Source organism: Xyrauchen texanus, chromosome 45 (genome assembly GCF_025860055.1).
Source record: "Xyrauchen texanus isolate HMW12.3.18 chromosome 45, RBS_HiC_50CHRs, whole genome shotgun sequence".
NCBI classification, from domain to species: domain Eukaryota; kingdom Metazoa; phylum Chordata; class Actinopteri; order Cypriniformes; family Catostomidae; genus Xyrauchen; species Xyrauchen texanus.
In genome coordinates this window covers 18,518,135-18,536,494 of record NC_068320.1, presented here as the reverse complement: position 1 = coordinate 18,536,494, position 18,360 = coordinate 18,518,135, and the positions used below count along the sequence as shown (strand labels likewise).

General features: G+C 35.7%; 1 pseudogene; it reads left to right on the top strand.

The window, feature by feature from the left end:
- Positions 1-463: 463 nt before the first annotated feature.
- Positions 464-18,360, top strand: part of LOC127637390 (liprin-beta-1-like) — a 25,948-nt pseudogene continuing 8,051 nt past the window's right edge.

Sequence of the window (18,360 nt, the reverse complement as noted above, 5' to 3'; positions counted from 1 at the left end):
CTCTCCGAAAACATTTGCATACTTGTAATCATGAAAATCTATGAACTCCAAGGATTGACATCTGACATACAAATAGAAATCTACCCCTTAAATCTATATTAAATTATTTAACAAACCGCCTTATACTGGCCACACAAACGACTGTGATTTGTCCAGCCTGACCAGCGCTGAGGAAAGTAACAGATACCGCGTGATTATACGTGAACTCTATGAGCGTTCTGAACAATCATTTACACCAGATTTATGATTCTTAGAAACTTTTATCGTATAATTGAAAATACATAGTGGAGATAAATTAGGGGAAACATGAATTATGACACAGCGAACATGGCCAATTAGTGACCACTAAGCCCCGCCTTTTTTGTAAACCCGTTATGCCGCTCTATTTGCTTATTCATTCTGTGGGAGTAATTAACTACTCCGTTGTTGTTATTGGTGTGACCGGCGCAGGCGCACATGAGCACACAACTCTCAACTTCAAGTCCGAAGATACCGCTGTCGCTTTCACGTTGGACCAGTTCAAGTCTTTTTAACGCGCTAATATGAGGCACTTTGGGGAATATCTATTGATTTGGGACACATACCTCTGGTGATCCACACGAAGGTTTATATTTACAGATAACTTTAGAACTTTCAATACGTTAGAAGGTGAGTCATTTCCGATTTTTTAAAAAGTGATGAAAGATTAAAATAATTAATTTTCTCTATCGCACCTGATACTCATAACTTTTGTGTTTGTTTTAAACTATGTTATAAGGATGCTTATTGTTGGCTTGTGGTTTTTGTTTAGTTGTTTAGTTTAGTCATTTATATATGTTTAGTTTAGGATGCGTTGCAAACTTTTAATTCATGCAAAACTTAAGTATATTGGAAGCTTGTTCTCCTGGTAATTACTCATAATATTAAGTGCAATGAAGGAATTGCAGTGTAGTTGAAATAAATAAAAAAAAATTAATAATTTTTTTCTTCCCCCCCACTGAACCGCTGTGTACACGTTAACATAATATATTTTGATATCATCTACAACTTATCAACGATATCACATGCTATCATTGTTTTCAATTATGTGCAACGTATGCATAATTGATAACATCTCAAGAAATGTGTTTTGGGGTTTCATGAAAGTCTAGATGTTTTACTGTGTTGAGATAAACTTTACTTTAGGTTCAGAAGTTAAAGAGGGTGCTGGTATTTAGGCCATGGGCCAGAGTTACTTTTTATGGCATTGGTTTAATATATGTATTGTGTTTGAGCATACCACCCTTTGAAGTTATATGTCAGATACTATGCATATGGTAAGATTATATTATATGTACTCTAATACACCAAGTGGTTTTTAAAGAATTAAAAAAAAAAAAAATAAAAAAAACCTCACTGTAAGAATATCCTGTGTTTACTGTAACTTCCAAGGTGGAACTCTGGCATTTCACAGTGGGAAAAGGTCAGCGATGACATCAGGGAATTTATTTTTGCCAACATAAGACCCCATATTGCTCCCATGCAGGCTTAGACCACTGAAAGTGTGGGTCAGATGTTTCCTATCTTGTCCTGCACATGTTTCCTTGTATTTTAATGAATCGCAGAGCAGCTGCTAAATGTCACATGAGAATCATAGCATTGTCTTAAAGCCATTTGTGATCATAGAAATCTCAGTTATTATAATTATGCAAAACACTGTTTTACGGGATTCTCAGGTCTCTTCAACTCACATCTATCTTGGCAGTGTGCTGCTGAAATGAGTGAGGTGTCTCTGGTCTTCATCAGCTAACAGCTCACTCCTCTTTTGAAGGGATGCTGCTAACATGTCTTTCCATTTAAAATCACTCTATCGAGCCAAGTGAGGTGAGATTAATGCGTGTCATGAACTAGGAATGTTTTAACTTTTACTAGGAGTCGTGCTTTAAGCAAACTTGGATATAATCTTTGTCAGTCAAGCAGAATTGTAGTTGAAAGTGAAATGTGGAAATTTAAAATCGTACACCCACATCCAGTCGAATAGTTTTCTAATTTGAGATTTCATGCAGTGCTGCTGATAAATAGCGGATGGGAACTCCGCAACAGGAGCTGTTTTGGTTTTAAATGCAACATATGTGTCATATACATGTATAAAATTATAGTTTATATAGTTAATAGTTCAGCACCAAACAAGGGCTGGATGTAGGTATAGTGTGGTCTATGACCACTAATGAAAGTCTTTTTTAATTTGCATTTTTGTGGTTTTATACATTTTTTTTTCTTTCATTACAAATGATATTATCATCTTAACAATCTGAATAAAAGTTTCTTAATATGGGAATTGTAGAGGTAGACCGATATATCGGTTTTACCAGTTAATCTCTGCTGATGGTCATGTTTTGCAGATAGTATAAATAATTATTTTTTTAATCCTCTGTGTTCCACTAGCTGGCGCTGGAAGATTTTTTGCAGTTAAAACGGCTTGGTTTTGCAATATAACAGTTGCATCTAAAGGTGAAATAAAAACAGTCACTGACACCTCCCAAGGATTTGCTTTATCTTAATCTTTCATCATTGACCATATTCATTTTTGACATTATTTTAATGCATATATTGTTATTTTGTTTAAATAAATCAAGTGTTCTAAACTGAAGCGAGGGCATGCAAAGTAAATGTGACTATATGGAAATGTGCCTGGTCAGCACATGCTTCGTGTCTCCAACTTCATATCTTGTGAATAATAATAAATGAAACTCATCTGGTGAAATATAAATACATGTATGTATATACACAATTCTTAATCTGGTGAATAAATGGGCTATAAAAAGCTTGAATATAGAACATTATAACAGAGCCAAATCTTCATTTAAAAATAAGAGTCCTGAAAAAAGTAAGTATATTTCAGGCTTGTTAATAGGTCAAGGTCAATTTATTTATATAGGCCTAGCACATTTAAGAACACTAGTGGATACCAAAGTGCTGTACATATGCAAATGAAACAGTAACCGGACACAGAAGAATAAAAGACTAATAAGAAAAATAACACAAAACAATAAATTACCCATGAAGTCTACAATAAACATTCATGTAAAAGCCAAGGTATACAGATATGTCTTCAGGCGTGATTTAAAAACAGGAAAGGAAGGGGCAGACCTAACGTCCAGAGGTATACTGTTCAATAGTCTAGGGCCAGCAATAGCAGCACGATCCCATTTAATAGATAAAAGAACAGTGTTTATACACCAAATCTTAATTTTTCTGTTTTTTTAGTGGGATTTTGGCTGCATAATAATTGATGTTGGACTCCTCTATGTCTGTGCCCATCATAATAAGGATGAATCAATTTTAAAAACTATCGGCCAGTATATCAGTTATCCGCGTTTTCCACCACCTTAGATATTGGTTTTGGCAAAATCCACTATCTGTCGACCTTTAGTGAATTGTCCCCTTTTTACCTCAATGACCGCATGCGTTCGAGCTGGCATGGATTCAAAAACGTAATGATCCGTGTTATTCAGCGTGAATTGAGAATGTTCCAAAGAGAATCTTGTGTGCATCAATGGCAGCAAGGAAATTAGAACAAAGGCGTTAATGTTGTTAATGTCACAAATTACCTTATTTTAGTAGTGTCCTTGAAATAGTGAATAATCTTAAATGGGTTATTTCTAATTCAATTGACATCACAATGTTTGGTTTCCAAGTTTATATTTGATTTTTAATCCCAGATTTTCTATGTGGTCTATTCGAATTGACTATATCTGTTTGGACTGAGGCTCAGCCAGCATAATGGCATGGGCAGTGGGTTGTTTTCTTTCAAACTACCCCTACCCCCTCCCTCTATCTCCACATCTGGCTTACGTCAGACTACGTAAATAAATCAGAATGACTTCTACCTTTGTACTAGTAGGCCAGTCTGGGCTGTGAGCCAATTACGGCCGTCAGTGTCGGACAGTGTCGGTTAACAACTTTTTTAGGGGATATGTTGTCTGCTCAATTATTTTATGTTTACTAGCTAAACATATAAATCAATATGTTTGAGGGGTGGACAGTGCTTTGACCCTAAAGGGAGGGTTGTATGATATCTATGTTTAGAGGAAGTGCCGGATGAGAGTCTGATTGTAAAGGTATGTGAGTGGGCGCACATCTGGAGGAGTTTTTCAGGAATCTGGGGAAGGGGAAGATTTGGTTCGCTGGGTCATGGAGTGACTGGTGCATGGTACTTGAGATAGGTTGAGCTAAGATAACAATTAGTACTATAGTTGCAGTAATGAAGTCAATATGGCTGTTTTTCTCTCTTATAGAAATCTGATTCCTCAGTCCATTTTGTGCTTTATCAACATCTGCTGCATTTACTGCTGGAAAGTATTGTTCAAAAGTTTGTTTGGAGCCAAAGATCACTCCACACTATCACGAGGGTTGCTCTTTTATCCATAAGATTTTCTGTGCAGGCTTTGTGGAGTGGAAAATCAAAATATCCGTTAACAGAAGAGAAAGAAGCTGGTTCTTGTTAGAGCAGATGGCAAGAAATTGAAGTATACTTGATCTGAATTTTTTTTTTAAGCTGGTCATATGGTAAATGCAGAATAGGGTCAATAGAATACCAAACAGAATCTCATCAGTCCTCCTGTTCATTTTAAATAAAACTGTGAAACAAAATAGGACTGAAACGTTATCTACAGGATGAGGGAATTATAATGCAAAAATAAAAAGTAAATAGAGAAGCAGTAGCTGTAGCTTCCACTCCGCTGAAGCAAAACTTGCGTATCGAGCGTCTTTAAAGGAAACGCCCCAAAGTTACATCTTAAATGCAGTTATATTTAATGTATTATAGCTTTATTACTGTTCAAATAATACGGAAGCAGATCATGTAAATAACTGCAAACTCTGACACTGGCATTTCTCTTTGTTGCCGGTGCCTCTTCTATGAGTTGCGCGAATATCCCGATCTAAGGGGGAGAGATTGAATCTGCACCTTGCTGAAGCACACTCCATTGCGGGATGCTCATCCCTCGAGTGCACACGCTTAATGCAGCTAGATTATAATGTGATGCCTCGCGACTTATCGAATCATAATATACGTCACTGTGCATTTCTAATCGTGAAGAAAATTGGCAATACACATTACTAAGAGAGAGATTGTTTTTTGTGAGTTGAAGATGGATTGAAGTGAACAGAAAGGTGAGAGAGGTAGTCTTCGCCCCATTATACACCGCAACAAAATACGTTTTTGATTTGTTTTTGTTTGTTTTCCAATATAAATAACCGAAACTGTTTTTAAAACAACATACATTTACTTTAGGAAATTTTATTTTTAATATTATGTTCAACATTCTCAGATAACAAATTTTAAATATCTAAAAATCCTTTTAAAAAAAAAAAAAAAGCAGCATATAAGATATTTAGATTTGCTTTTAGAGAATAGATTTTGAATACAAGTATATTTTCTTTACGGCATTTGTAGAAGAACTTGCATTTAAAATACATTCTCTTAAAGCAAGTCTAAATATCTTATATGTTGCTTCTCAAGTAAATGTGTCTTGTTTTAAGGATTTTCGGACAATTTAAATGGAAAACAAAAATATATTTTGCAGTGAATTTCTTTACTGAATTAAATTTAAGTATTTTTTTCCCCTTTAATTCAGTTAATGTCATTTTGAGGTATTTTTAAAAGACGATTTTGTCCTTTTATTGTTAGTAAGCAGGTTTAATACAACCTTTTTAAGTCTGGACAGAAGCTGAATAATCGGTTAAGAGCTAACGATTAATCGTTGCAATAATAGGCAAATAATCGTTAGTTGCAGCCCTAATACATTTACATTTATGCATTTGGCAGATGCTTTTATCCAAAGGGACTTACAGTGCACTTATTACAGGGTCAATCCCCCGGAGCAACCTGGAGTTAAGTGCCTTGATCAAGGACACAATGGTGGTGGCTGTGGGGATCGAACCAGCGACCTTCTGATTAACAGTCATGTGCTTTAGCCCACCATGCCACCACCACTCCTACAACATGTCTGTCTTTCATTTAATACTGATATATTACTGTGTAATCTTGGGTTTGGGTAGATTACATATACTGAGTTAGATTGTGGTTCCTGCACTAGTTCCTTGCCTTTTAAAGATTAAATCACAAAAGCAAATATTGAGTTTCAAAACTCTCTTGGCACTATTTGGAAGAACTGCCAGAAATCCAGGGCTTCCCCCTAGGAAGTGGTGCAGGCAGCTGACTAAATACAGCTCCTTTTCCTCCAGGGATGTGGAGAATGTTTTATGTTGGCCAAAAGTATCTTGGAGCTCCTGAAAAGCCATAGACTCAAGCTGGGGAAGTCTACTTTAGTCCACTTTAGCCAGTGTTACAGAGGGTGGTAATGGGTCTGAATGTCAGTTCAAATCCAGAAGGTCATAAATTATTATCTGAATGTTTTTTGAAGGATTTGTTTTGTGGTCAGAAGCTTGACTTGGTTGTTTTGGTTCTAAGAGCAAAACAACAATTTATTATTCGATCTGGTTAAAAGCTACTGACCATGAGGATTGTTTTTGAATGGTGGCAGTCAAGGCATTGTATACAATAGACCCACTGACTTGACAAAATCTGATATCCTTAAAGGCCTGGTCCTCTTCTTATACTACGTAAAACTTAAGAGACGCAGGACGGTCTTGCCCTTTCTCTAGTATTCCTTCATTTATTACACAGTTTGTTGACTGGATGAGTTCATATCAGAATAAATTCATTTTGAAAAGAGAATGAAGCTCATAATGGTGCTCTATCTGTGGGTAAACAGAAAACAAAGGACTCTGTGTTGGTTGTTGAGATTTCCTGCAGTTCACCCACCCACTCAATAACTAGATTAAATGGGGCAATTTAGAGTGTTTTACCCCACTGTTTTGGCTTTTAATTGTAACCAGGAGCATGCGGTATATCATCCTCTACATCTTAAGTTCAGCTATTCTTATGGCATTCTAATAGGGATAGTTCATCCATTCTCTTATCATTTATTAACCCTCATTTTGGTTTAAACCTGTATAAATTTGTGTTCCACGGAAGAAATGTTAGCCTCAGTCACCATTCATTTTCATTGCATCTTTGCATTCTATACAATGAAAGTGAATGGTGACTGTCATTCTGCCTAACATCTCTGTGTTCCACTGAAGAAAGTTTTTGTGGTTGTACATATCTCACCATTCCACATGCCCTAAGGATCATAGGATGAGCTAGTTTGCACATGTGTGTAGCTGCACATACGTATTTTGACACGTGTTGCTTGTTCGACTAAAAATCATAAATTTTTGAAATGTAATTCATAATAATCGGGGAAAAGCTACTGGTGAATTTAATTTGTCCTGCAAATGCAGAATAATTTTTAAATGGAAGTTCCAGGATGTTTGGGGATTTAACCTTTTGGGTGGGAATGGAAAGCCTTAGAAAAGAAAAAAAAATCAAGTTGTAAGCCAATGGCATTAGCAGTCTCGGCATGCTGCCCCTGAACTTTGTTGTGAAGGCCTGAAATTCCAATCATTCCAACACATGGCAGTGAAAAATCCTGACAATTGTGGTATTATCACACACACGAGTCCCCCATTATGTGTGTTGGGACTGAACCTCTCAACCTACTAGTGCCTGGGAGAATAGTGACCTTCAAATAGATGGAGAGTAGGTGTTTTTCTGTTTAACAGGATTTATTTATGAAAATACCAGACATGACTTTAGAAGCATAGGGCTCAACATTCAATCAATGTTTTGAGTTCCTTAGTTATTTACAGAATATTTCATATATTGTCAAATTCAGTTCTAAAATGACATAAATATTTTCTTTTTCTAATAGTTCTATACTTTCCTATCTTTAAATGCCATTTTTCCATTTTTAAGGAGGGTGATCATGATGTCTGATGCAAGTGAGATGTTGGCAGCTGCTCTGGAGCAGATGGATGGCATCATTGCAGGTACAGCACAACTAAACTAACAAAAGTTAACTGTAGGTACAACGTTTACCATCATTTTTACAGGACATGGTCATCAGCAATATGGTAATATTTATTAAAAAAAAGATATTGCAACATATTGTTTAAAACGATAGTTTACCCAAAACTAACTCTCTCTTCAGTTACTCACCATCATGCCATCCAATATGTGTATGATTTTTGTTTTTCTACATATCTTTGCTCTGTTGGTCCATACATATGGATCCATATGGATTACTTTTATGTTGCCTTTGTGTGATTTTTTTTTTTTTTTTTCAAGCTTTAAAGGTCTGGTCACCATTCACTTGCATTGTATGGACCAAAAGAGTTAAGATATTCTTCTAAAAATCTTAATACGTGTTCTGCAGAAATAAGTCATGCACCTCTGGGATGGCACGGGGGTGAGAAATGATGAGAGAATTTTCCTTTTTGGGCGAACTATCCCTTTAATTGAAGTAGTGATGGATCGGTAATTGGTTTGACAGATATTTTTAACCAATATTTTAACTATCTTTTCTTGTTATATATTCTTACCTATTTATTTACACTTATCCTTTCATTGGATTTACCGATTATCATAGAAAAGCCCAAAACAAGGTTTAACTTGCATAGTGGATATTGTGCAATATTGGTCTCAAAAAGCATGCTGCACACTTTCAGAGGTTAGTGGTGAATGATTTAGTTATTTATACATAAAATGTATATTGATCAATGTTCAGTTTAATATTTGGGGCAAAATTGCATATACATTTTTTTTTGTTAAAAACTGAAAAACAACTTTCTGCCGAGTGGCATTACAAGCTTTTCCACTATTTCAGCACCGATGAAATCTAATGCTTTTTCAATATGTTTCAATATCTCTGGGAACATCAGACACACATCAGAGAGAAATGAATATCTTTTCTTGGAGCAGGAGTGAGTCTATTGAAGGTTGTACTATTCCACTCTGTAATTACGTCCCACTGTTAACTTCATCTGAAAATATGCCACTAGAGTAGGCATGCCAAGTCTTCCAACCTGGGTTTCGTATTGGTCAGATTTGAAAATTGCTAAAGCAAATCCATATTGACTTGGGGACCATTCACACAGATCGTGTTCTTGCATTAAATAACAGCTACAGTAGATGCAGTGCAGCAGAATGAATGGAACACATTTTGAAAAATGTATATTGAGAATGTGTATTAAAAACTGGCACATGGTGTGATATGATGCAGCAGCATAGTCTAGCGCATGTTTACATGGACCAAAAATTGCATAATTACAGATGGACGCATTTACGCATCCTAAGTGAACAGCCCATTATTCTTTCTCAAACTTTTTTAGTACTTTGGAATACTATTGATTTTTAAATGTATGATTTCTTTTCCCATGACTGAACAAAAGCCATCCAAGTAGAAATCCCTTCACTGATGCACATTTCTGTTTTTGCTAAAGGTTCTAAGGCAATGGGCTACACCAATGGCCTATTTGATTGTCAGTCACCGACTTCGCCCTTCTTGGGCAGCCTCCGGGTGCTGCACCTCCTGGAGGATCTGAGAGTGGCGCTGGACCTGATGGATCCAGAGGAGAAGGAGAGTCTGCACAGTCAGGTGTCTGAAACCACAGCTGAGGGTCTGGCAGAGTGGCTTAAAGGTCGACTGGTGGGTGTTCCTTGGATTAAGAGTGTTGTTTAAGTTACAGGCGGTAAGAGGTACTGCAATGGTTGTGCCACTCATGTTATGTAGATACCTTTGCAGTGATAAAAACGATACAAAAAGTGTCTTTTAAAGGGAATAAGTTGTATATTTCCATATTATTGAACATAAGCCACATCATTGACCCTACAGTCCACGGCAATCCATTTTGCAATTGAATTTGTCAATCCGAGATAATTTATTATATGGTCTTTTCTAAGGATGTGTCAATGTACACACGTGTCAAATGAATGCTTTTGGAGCATCCCACTATGGTTGTATCTAGGGATGCACAGAACAATCGGCCAATATTAGTTTTAAATCCGTGATCGTCCTATCATGCCTAGATTTAGGGGCATTTAGGAGATGACGCAGAAACAACTTTGTTACTTATGAACTTTTATCATACATGTAGGATAATAATCATAATAACAATAATAATACTTTTTATTCTTATTGCATAAACCATTTTATCTTTTCTGTTTGTCATGTTTAACCCATTATTTTCATAGTTGTAAAAGTATTAATACTGCCAAAAACTGCCAACAAGAATAAAAACATTGTAAATTATTGGATTTATTTTTATTATTTTACCATCTTGACACTCTCCCTTTCAAACTCTGCAGTATTCCTAAGCAGCATGAAGACATGACATGTGCACCCTCATGCGACTAATATAGCACTAAAGTTATTAATAACAACATCCATAGATTACTAGACATATCTAGTATTGAAATATTTACACATATTAAGTTTGCTGAAAAAAATAAAAGCAGTTGAGAGTGAGAGGACATTTCTCTTTTGCTGAGTTTATAACTGAAGCATAAAACTTGCAAAAGTGTGGTAAAGGGCACTTTAAGAAAAAAATAAGTATCGGTCGCGATCTTGGTGTTAAAAAATCTGATACAGCTGGAGTTCCCATACTGCCCCCTGCTGAAAACATGTGGTATTTCAAAGTTAAATTGTAAATATTCCTTAAGGCGCGGTCAGATTTATCTTTGCATGGCAAAATTCCACGGACGAAGGCTAAAAACGGTTCAAGAAACGAATAAAATTTTTACCAGAAATTAACAGAAAACCGGAACAAAGTGATGTTCAATTGTTCCGGAGAGAAAACTTTACACTGTTATAACCGGTTGATTTTGTTCAGATAACTAAAGAAAGAGAACTAAAGGCCAAAGTGTTTATCACAGTATATTTTTGGGACTACAGCACTTCATGTTGCCAGCAAAAATGAAACGTGCTTTGAACCTGAAGGAAACCTCTGACCTTTTTATTTCAATAAATAAGTATTTCAATCATGCATGCATACTACATATACGTGCATGATTATTATTAAGGAAAACATTATTAGATGTAAAACGTACTTTTCTCAGTTGTTTCCATGTGTTCACTGAATTATTGTTACATATTAGATGCATTAATACAGATTTGATGCTGCCGGTTTTGACTCCGAAGCAGATCTGTTATTAAAATTGAATTACAGCTGCAGAACTTTTGAACCAGTACGAAAAAATACAGTTTTTGCTCGCAACGAACCAAAATGAAAAATGGTTAATTTTTAGTCCCTGATTTCAGCACATGTGAAACCAGCAAATAATTTATTGCAAAGCAGCCTTTTTTTTTTTTTTTAATCTGGAAGAGTGAAGTTAAGAAACTTGCCACTAAAATATCATCCCTGTCCATTGTGATTATTCAGTGTAGCTGTGTACATAGCACCGCCCACACAGAGGTCAGTGCCAAACCAGGCAACTTCATATTGGTCAATGCAGCAAATTCGCCTGTCGAAGTTCATCAAACATGTACTCTACATAAAATCCGTGAGGGGAAATTCTTCGCTACTGGAAGTCCTTTATAACTGTCTGGGGACATGATTAATTGCATTAATTTTTAACATGTTATAAAAAATAACAGAATTTACACTTTCATAGATTTCATATAAAAGATCCAAGAAAAAATTAAGAAGCTTTAATTGAGCTAAAGTCCCATCACATGGACATGTGCATCACTCATACATATTAAATAAGTTCACCATGTATATGCAGAAATGTATGTACAATGTGTGACAATTGATCAATTATTATATTATTATTATTATAAAAGCCAAGCCTCCTGATTTGATTTTTAATCCTGATTAAACTAAGAAATTACTGACGCTGTAACATTGCTGTTGTAAACGTATTCAAATATCAGAGCTGGAGTTTGTCCCGATTAAGTAGAATTTTAATGATAGTAGAATGCAGTGAATGTAAACCAAGCCAATCAAGATGCTGCAATCTTTGCAAGAATAAACCAGTTAAAAGAATAAGGTTTCAACTGAGTTTTGTTACCGTTATGGTTGCACTTTTATTAACCCTCTTGTATGAAGCCGTGTACAGTTTGATGGAAAAATTCCTTTGCAGTATAATTATTTCTGCATAATTCCTCTGAAGGGAAAAATATCATAGACCTTTTTTTTTTATAATGTGTGTGTCTGACATGTCTCTCTCCCTGTGCATTTTCCATCCTTAAATCCAGCCACAATTCATCTTGATTAGGCACATTTCGGCTCTCCAGCCCCTTTTTCCATATTCGGCCTGAAGCAATACTTGCTTTGTGCAATTTCCAGTACTTGTAATCAAAATCTTGCAATGTGAAAACCAACTAGGCTCTCACATGCTTCTCATATTCCACAATTTGATGTGTGGAAACGTCACATGACTCAGTCGGCAGCATGTGATTTCTTTTTCAGGTCCCTTCGGCATTTGCCTGTATATGGTCATTTCAGAAAGTACTCCTGTTTATATAATTGTGTTTTGTTGACCGTTTAGAGCCTGTGAGAAGCAGAAGCAGTGTTTTTGACCCTTTGACTTAAATCTGATGTGTCTATTTGGAAAAGTGTCAGTCAAAGATTTGGACACACCTACTCCTTTTATTATGACTATTTTGAACATTTTAGAATAATAGTACAGTTATCAATCAATTACAATCAAATAAATCAAACTAGCTTATTTTTAATATAGAAGACTATCTTAAATAATTTGTTTAAACTAATTTCAAGCATTTAAAAGGTATTTAAGATCATGGAAAACATCAATTCGGTCAAGTGTGTCCAAACATTTGACTGCTAGTGTTTGTTTAATGTAGAATAAAACTATGTCAAGCACTGTTTATGCTGTTTATTCTGTTTATGTTTTCAGACCAATGGTCATGGATCTGCAGGAGAGAATTTGGTCTATCAGGAGCGACTCTCTCGCTTGGAAAGTGACAAAGAATGTCTAGTGCTCCAGGTGTGTTGTCAAAAACATGTCGAGGATCAGACTTTACTGTATGGGATTTCTTATAGTGCTCTTATTAGCTGTGAGGCTGAATACTGCCACTGTGTGATGTATGACATTTAGAAAATACAAACTAATTTTTCTCCCTTATGTCTCATGTCTCAGGTGAGTGTTCTGACAGACCAGGTGGAGGTTCAGGGAGAAAAAATAAGGGATCTAGACACGTGCCTTGAGGAACACCAGATGAAACTGAATGCAACAGAAGAATTACTTCAGCAGGTGTGTGACCTCTTAGCCAGTGGCAATGATGCACTGTATTTGGGCCATGTTGTAAAAATGGTCACTCTTTTCTTGGCTTCTCTTTTTTGTTTTTTTTTTTAATTACAAAAATGCTGTCAAATTAAAATGAGAAAAAATTCAAATATTTGTCATATTTACGATAAAAGGCACATACAAATGCTAAAATGAGCATTACAATTTTGGATGTGTGACAAGCATTTTTGATGACATTATGGACCGTTTAGACCGATCGCATTCTTGGGCTTAAACAGATGCAGGGCATCAAATAAATAGAACTTCTGGAGATGCGTTTTAAAGGCTGATTTTTGTCTTTTAAATTGACACCACAAAGAATTAAGAGGGTTCGTACAATTCTAATTAATGAAAAACACTAACGTTCTGATACTTGAGTCTGTGGTTGTACTGTGGATCCGGAATAGGCTACTGTGCAACACATCTATTGAAATATTAGTTTTCTTATTTTATTTTATTATTTAATATTTGAAAATATGCACTGGCTAAATCTTTTTCCTTTTACTCACTTTTGTTAATGGCCAGTATGTTCTTTGCAATAATTCATCCCTCCAGGATTTTGTGAACGCAAGAATGTACTTACTTTCTAATACTTTCTGCATTATTTGCAATAGCTTGCAATTTTGTATAGTCTCTGCTATATATATATATATATATTCTGTGAATCTGAGGTAATCCGATCGCATTTCTCCATTTTTGACAGCGGCCAAACAAATGCTCGAAGAAAGCTTAATACAGTTGAGGCATCCATCTGCACTGTTGCCATTCCCCCAGCTCCACGTAGTCTCGTATTGGCCACAACTATTTTGGTCAAAATGATGACGTCCCATAGTTAAGAGCCAGGATGCTAAAGAGTTGATCCTATTGCACATACTATCAATCCTTGTCTAAACTCTCATGAGACAGCGCATGCACATCACAGCCAGCGTTTAATCTTCACGCACTGAAATGTAATGTGAAATTTAAAGTTCTCAATAATTGCAGGTATCTCAAATTATCGTGGTTAGATGAAATGATCGTGATCAGGTGAAGCAGTAATCTGCAATCCTCCTTTTATTGAATTAAAATTTTAGCTTTTAGCTTTTAGCTTTGGTTTAATTTTAGGTCTACTATTTTAACCTTACCAGAGTTTACTTGCATTGTCTGAGGCAGAACATTTTAATATAACAATTAAGTTTCTTTAATTGAATAATGGGTTTTAAGGGTATTTGTGTGCATGTATTATTTTTGCTTGCCAACACTATATTCCGTTATTATGCACTAAAATATTTCTAGGTAATTGCACTTATACAGTACTGTCATTGCCACAAATTACACAAGTATACTTTGATCATTTGTGAGTTTTTACTGCAAAACAACAAAACACGCTGCAAATGCATTGCAATATTTTTGAAAATCCTCAGCAAATTCAGTCATTTTGGGCTGCAGTTATTAAGAAAGCGTGCCCGCAAAATTCTGGTGAAACTGAATAAACAATGACTAGAACACCCTAAATGACCCCTACCTGAAATAATGTCTTAATAATTTGAATAGAAATTGAATTTCAATAATATTTCAGTGAAAAATTATAATTTTGTTTCTCATCCCTTTTGACAACCCTATAGTCCACCCAAATTGTATGCTATTTTAGATACAGCCATACAATGGTTTTGCATTAGCAGCAGACCATAAATTTATTCACAATTTTTTACAAATATGACACCAAAATGCATCGCATCAAGTTGACTTGGATGACGAGACAAGCAAGAACCAATGACATTTGCCGATTACATAAAAAAAAAAAAAAAAAAAAGTTTTTACCCATTTTTGGAGCTCCATAGCCCCTGTCCCTATTCACTTTATGCTAAACAGCTTGTCATGACCGAAATAAAATCACACGGCTTTAGAATGACATGAGGGTGAGTAAATATTCAACTAAAACAGAATATTATTCTAATCAAATAAATCTGCTGCATTTAACATGGTGTCCCATGTTTTATCATTATTTGTATTGTGAAGGAGCTGCTTAGCAGGAGTGCTTTAGAAACTGAGAAACTGGAATTGCTGACGGAGGTATCGAGTTTGAAACTAAAATTGGCCATTGCAGAGGAGGATTGCAGAGAAAGTGAGGTAACGAGCACACTTTTGCAAATACTGTGAATTTTTATGTCCATAGGTGTCTTTGATGTGAATTGAAGAGGGCACGTTCTGTTCATTTTTACATGTAATAATATATTGTTAGCTTAAAGCTGAAGGACTTTATTGTTGAAATATTTTTCGTTTTGGTTTGTTTGATCAAAATGGATCAGAAGTTCCGCAGCCTCCTTTCCAAAGGGTAACCGGTTAGAACAATATAAAAGAACAGTTAATAAGGTCTTTTTAAAATGACAGTACTCTGTGCTAAGGGGAGGGTGAAATACCAATTGCATTGTTGCCAGATCTCTCAAGAGAAATAAGCATCCTGGTCTGGAAAAACAAGCCCAAAATAAGCAAAAAAAAATAGAAAAAAAAGAAATCAGAACAAGCATACAGTTAATTAACAGTTAAGTATAATTTTAATTAAAGATCTGTTTCTCAGTCAAAACCCGGCAGCATAAAATCTGTATTATTGCAGCATATCTGACTTCAGTGAAGACTTGGAAATAACTGTTTCAATGCAAGTGGTGGTGGTGTAGTGGTCTAAGCACATAACTGGTAATCAGAAGGATGCTGGTTCGAGCCCCACAGCCACACCAATTGTGTCCTTGAGCAAGGCACTTAACTCCAGGTTGCTCCGGGGGGATTGTCCCTGTAATAAGGGCTCTGTAATTCGCTTTGGATAAAAGCATCTGCCAAATGCATAAATGTAAATGTAACTGAGAAATATGCTTTTTACCTTTTAATGTTTTCCTTGTATTTGCATTAGCCGTGCATGTATATGTAGTGAGTATACATAGTCATTCCCATAATACAACATCTACAACTGACAATTAGGCAAAGAAAGGTGTGCTACAAAAGTTTCCTTCTGGATCAAAGCACGTTTCATTTTTTTTGGTCAACATGAAGTGGTATAGTTCCAAAACATTACTGTGATTAAACCCTTTGCCTTTGGTTTCATGAAAAAATTATCAGAATGAATTAACCGGTTATGGTTACCAGCATTTAAAAATAACATTTCACTCCGCAACAGTTGAAAATCACTTTGTTCCTGTTTTCGGTTATATTCTGCAAAAAATTGTTCGTTTTCGCTCCTTGAACCATTTTTAGTCCCTGGTTTTCTAAGGAACAGGACAATTAAAAATATAAGTAAGCCATTCTTTGGTGTATTTCCCTGAAAAGTGTATACACTGGCTCTGTGGTGCTTTCAAACAACATTGCTCTACTTGTTTGAGTTGGGGACTGTTCGGCCAAACTTTCGGGGAAACTTTAAAAAAAAAAAAACTCCCTTTTATTTTTTACCGTGTAGAATCTTTTAGCGTATCAATTTGCACATTGTACACCAAATGTGTATATTTTTCATCCATTTCTTACACATTTATTCTCGTTTGCAGTCTTGACCCTTTGACCCATAGATAACATGGTCTGTCTCCTCAGGGTCTTTATCAGGAGGTGAAAGACATGAGTCTCAAGTTGACAAGCATGGAAGATGAGAGACAGGAGTATGAGAGAAATCATAACTCTACCAATGTAAGAGTGCTTCATGGTGAGGTGATACTTACACAACACAAGATTAACAGCACTGAAGTGTAATGGCAAACATTAGTGTATGAATCATTGTAGCTCACCAAAATCCCCATGTTGTGTCCCTGTGTAGTTCATTCATCCTTCATGGCTAACTATTGAAATGTGTAAAGCTAATGATTTTATTCTCATGCTCAAGGCTGGATAGATTCCTTGTGTAAAATCATGTCAGGAAGGGGGTTATTTCTTGACATTACTGTGCCCTGCCTCTCTGTATGGATTTCTTGATGTCTACGTTTTTGTTTTAATTTAATGTAGTTTTCTCATTGAGTTCTTGAACCGCATTCATTCATACTACTTAATATATGACCCATTCTTTTCTTTGCATCCCAATCACTACTGTGGCCAGAATAGTTTTTGGACTATTAAGCCACACTTAAAATGTATGGATTTCATTGCATTAGATAACAACACAAAATACTAAAAGATGTGGCATCTGCAAATAAACAATGCTAGCTTTTCTCAGAACTAACTTCACTTTAACTTTTAAAGTTTCACCGTATCAAAATACATTTGTTTTTACTAACTTTGTAAAATGTAATGCTTGAACATTGTGCTTGTGCTATCTTTAAATTAAATGCCACTTGATTAAATATTGTATATTAAATACTACTTGGGGCAATAGTTTAGGTATTTTCTGTGATTCATATAAAGGCTGCCATAAATGCGCAATATGATAATGTACATGAATGTTGTTTGAATTTTTCAGGAACAGCTGATAGCACTACAGAAACAGTTAGAGGAGAGAGAGCAGTCACTTAAAAGACTTAAGGATCAGGCCCAACTGGAGGCCATGACCCCGGAGCAGTCACAAAGCAGAGAGAAAGGTACTGATGTGTGAACATGATGTGGCTATACAACATGCAGCATGGGGGTTCAACAGTGAATAATCATTCAATGTTGTAATCACATTCATTTGAAATTTTAGATGGAACTCATACATTCATATGCACTATTTATATAAAAATGTGTGTTTATATAACACATATTTATTAAGCTTGCAGCTATTAATTCCATTCGCAGCAGAGGTTGTGTACTGTAAGTGGATGACACAGAACAAAAACATTTTAGTGCGATAAAGGGCTCTCTACTTTCTCCCAACATACTGTAGCTCAAGAAAAACATTGTGTTGGAATGCATGAAGTGTGAAGGTTTCTATAGTGCGTGTCTAGACATGTCAAGTTTTTGATTTACTGTAACCTGATTTTAGCCCGTAAACACTATAAACATTAATTATCTCAACATTTATTCTACATTGCAGATCATCTTTACTTCCTATATGACACTGTTAATAACTGTGCCATTTCTGGGGCATTTATTTTAGTTATTCCTGAGACATAGTGGGATGAAGAAAGGCTTTGCAAACATGTTTATGATTGTGTGCTATAAGGTGTTATTTCTGGAGATTCATGAGTTGTTTTTTGTGTGTGCAGATATTGAAGTGCAGAGAATGAGGAGTACTGTTGCATCTTTAAAGGCAGCTAACGATGAGAAGGTATTGCTGT